Raw genomic sequence first — 3930 nt, 5'->3', positions numbered from 1 at the left:
GACATATGTAGTGCAACTCTGTCTCTGGCTCTCTATGGCATTAGTGACATATCCTGGCCTCTGCTGCTACGCCTCTAAATCTGCTAGTCTCAACCTCAAGCTGATGCGAAGATGTGCCAATAGCACACCGTAGCCCATGAGATAAGTGTGTATCCATGTAACTGGGCCTAGTCACAAATCCGTCCTTTGTGAGTTGGAGAAGATGCTCTCTATAGAAAGCCATCTTCGTGCCAACTCCTGTGTCGGCTGTATACATGTCCTCCTAGCATCTAGCTGAGTCAAGTCTTGACGGATGAGTCTAGTGATCTCTGTCCGTGTGAGAGTCAGAGAGGGTGCATCTAGAGAGTACTGGAAGGGAGGCAATTTGTCCATGCTAAAGCCATGTAACTGAAATCATGATGTCATCGGTGTATACTAGCATGCTATATCCCCATGCAATGCAAGCTATTAGGAGGACTCGAGAGCTAGCCGGGCATATCTATCTCTGGGGAGGTCCCGTAAACTATGCATAAGGGATACTGATCTAGTAAGTGCCTCGACCACTAGGGGAGAAGCAGTTAGCTCTGCTCGAATAATAGTGGAGTGAACTAAATCAAATATTCCCTCTGGAGTGTGTATATGTCCCACTACTGACCTGTATAGAGCCATGATTCCCAAAATCAGCTCTGTGGGCACTCCCATCTTCTGCAATCTGCGCATCAGCAGTCTGGCTCTGGCCACTGTGTTAGATGCTTTGCGGAAATCCACAAAGCTACAATAGATCCGCCTCCCATGTGATCTGCCCTCCTCAATAGTGGCTTTGAGTGTCAGATTATGGTCAAGAGTAGAGGAACCCCTCCTGAAACCTGTCTGTCCCATTGCTCATATGTCCTCTCTCTCTGTGCCCATCTACTCAGCTGCTATTCAAGAATGGATGCATACAACCATGCCAATGTGTGACCAATCATGATAGTGTGGTAGTTATTGGTCTCCATAGGGTCCCCTGCCTTGAAGATAGGTACAATAGTAGACAAACTCCAAGTCTCAGGTAGACCCTCACACATGGCACGGTTGAACATCATTGCTAGGGGCTCCGCAAGTATATCTCTGGCATGTTTAAAATGCTCTGCCACTAAGCCATCATGATCATATGCTCTCCTGGTCGTCATCTTGTCGATGGCCTTCTTTACCATCTTGGGGGTAAAGAAAGTACATGTGTGTGGGCATGGTTTTGGGGGATCTAGAAGAGGCGGCTGCCCAGGAACTATGTAAAGGGATGCTACATTCTGACCCCAAATCTCCGTAGAAGTGATGGTTGGAGGGGGAGAGTGCTCATGGAAGAGTCGCCATGCCGCACCTGCATCCCAACTCAAAAATAACTGGTATAAATCCTGCTGTAGCTGAGCAATGAACGCTCGCTTCTTCCGTCGTCGTAGTAAGCCCGGAAGGCAATCCATGACTGTCTCTGAGTGGTGACCACCACAAGTACCTCCCTCTGAAGCCGGGCTCTCGTCTCTCTGCACTCCTCATCATACCAATTGTCACCTTTTTGACCATCCAAATGGCACTTGTGGTTCAAATATTGTGCTTGCATTGAAGAAAAGTAAAATGACAATTCCTCATGGTTCTTAGACTTTAAGTTCTGTTGGGTCTTAAACCTAGAGTTCATGCATGGAACGGTGGACTTGGCTTTCTGTTGGGACTTGTGCTCATATGTACATGCCCGGAAATGCCTTGTGGACTAACTTTTCGCAGGGTCTAGTACCATCGTGTACTTGCATGAGATTTTTTTTTTTTTCTAGACATAGGCTCATGAACGAGGACCATCCATAGTACTGATGTTGCATTGCATAGCATATTTGTGTTTGCATGCTTAATTTTTGTATGCTTTTTTCTTGCATGAATTCCGTGAATAGTTTCGGGATTGGGAACGTTCGCCTGAAACCGTATATGTGCTTTTTGCTAACACGTGTTCGTGGCTTGTGAACAGCTGTGGTAAGTATATCCCTTTTCACTGGGTTGAGGAATCTTAGGATTAGAACCTTGGGTGTCTCAATGTTCATCTAAAACCTTAATAAATGTGTTTCCACACACACTTTTAAAGTTTGAGTGGACAAAACTGTATGTCCAAGCCTAAAATTAAAATCTATTGACTAAAATGAGAATTTTGACATGTGGCAAGTCTAAAAAGACTTACTTATATGAGGATTTGCAAGTTTGAGCTTCTAGAGTACTTTTGGGGGAGTTTTTCAGCACTTTTCTGCACTTTGAAGCTTTCCATAGCCATATATACCTTGGGGAAGCCTCTTTTCATCATCCTAGACCACTTTCCTTCATGTATATGGCTGTTTTTCATCAAAACAGTCCATTATCTTGCTGAATTCTCAGTTTTTTCTGCGTTTTTCTCTCAATCTCAGCCATCCCTCTTTGATAGAGATCATGGGAAAGCTCTTTCATTAACCTGTGCCAACAATGGAAGGCTTTCATCGTGAAGAATTGCGTTGGAATTGAAGAATTCAGCCGTTCAAAGGCTTTCATCGTGAAGACTTTGTTCAATCTACTCTAGTGTAGGCATTCTCTTGTCCTACATGCTTGCAAAGATTGTGGCTTCTCCGTTTGGGAGACAATTGTAAGCAAATGGAGGAGAGTGTGGGCACTTGAGAGAGTAGAGAGAAGGAACAAAGGGTTTCAAGAATCGTGATCGACATTCACCTATTTGCAATGCTGTTTTTCACTTGCATCAGTATGGAAGTCTCACATTCAATAGCCCGTGATTCTATGTACAATTCTCCCATGAATAAAGAGAAGTTTTGAGGGAGGGACTGGCCGTTCCGGCTCATTGTGTGCCTTAATTTCTTTCAGCTTTGTTGTTGGAAAGCGCTGACTTATTTGTCTCTTTGGTGTCCGGTTCGGTTTCACCAATTGTTCTGGGGCATGCTCCCTGACTGTCGTATGTGCCCAGGCTGATTATGTGGGTATGCCTCTGCTGTTGCTGCATCATGCAATGTCTCTGTCAATATATAAGTGACCTCCTCCCCGGCATCTCTTTGCATAGGTGTCTGTAAATCCCAACTCTGTATACAGAGTCAGTCTTTGGGGTAAAAGTATAGCGAGTAGGCGCTGCTACCTGTGGCGTCTGGGCTGTATTGAGCTGAAAGGAGATGGTTAGTGTCAAAAGGGCATGATCCACTACTACACCGACAGGCCCAGGTCCAACTATAAAGTCCTCAATACAAGAGATAAAGCTCAGCTGAGCCATGACATAATCCACTGTGCTAGCCCCATGTCTGTGCGAAAAACAAGTGAAACCAATTGCTGTGGGAAGTCTCTGTAGGCCATTAAGTATGGCCAGTCCATGTGCAATCCCCATCTCCGTCAGGTATCTCCCATACTCTATATGCTCCTTATCCTGTGAATGTCTATCAAGTCCCATCTCACTGGTATCCAACTCTCTCAGTCTCTCCTCTGAAGTATCATATAAAACTGTTTGAGAATTACCCGTCCGGGATTGAAGTCACCAAGAAGGATGATGTCGCCATCTCTAGAAAACTCCCATATGTCATCATCTAGCACAGAGAAAGGGGACTGCCCTCTAGGTGCAGCATAGACTAATGTGCTGGGAGCAAAATAGCATATAGCAATGTAAAAGAATCTGCCTGTCTTGGCTCTCAGCCTCACCCACATGTATCTAGCTTGGTCATCTCTCTAAACAATGTGCAAGAGCGACTGTAGTTCCTCCCTGAATAGGACTGCTGCTCCTCCTGATCCTCTACCCCTGTGCGTAGATCTCGTCTCTACTCGACAAGTTGTCTCCCATCTGTACCCAATCACATGTGGCATCAACTGACCAGGGGCTTGTTGAGTCTCTGAGTAGAAAACTATGTCTCTGTCTCTAAAGCTATCCTCAAAAGCACCCACATCAAGTCTAAGAGATCCATTACAATTCCAAGC

General features: G+C 45.2%; 1 pseudogene; it reads right to left on the bottom strand.

The window, feature by feature from the left end:
• Positions 1–447: 447 nt before the first annotated feature.
• Positions 448–3930, bottom strand: LOC147617451 (uncharacterized; annotated as a pseudogene).

Source organism: Cibotium barometz, chromosome 36, assembly GCF_041138505.1.
Source record: "Cibotium barometz isolate CiBa-2024 chromosome 36, ASM4113850v1, whole genome shotgun sequence".
In the NCBI taxonomy this organism is placed as follows: domain Eukaryota; kingdom Viridiplantae; phylum Streptophyta; class Polypodiopsida; order Cyatheales; family Cibotiaceae; genus Cibotium; species Cibotium barometz.
Note: the sequence above shows the minus strand (reverse complement) of the source record. Positions and strands in the feature narration are given on the sequence as shown.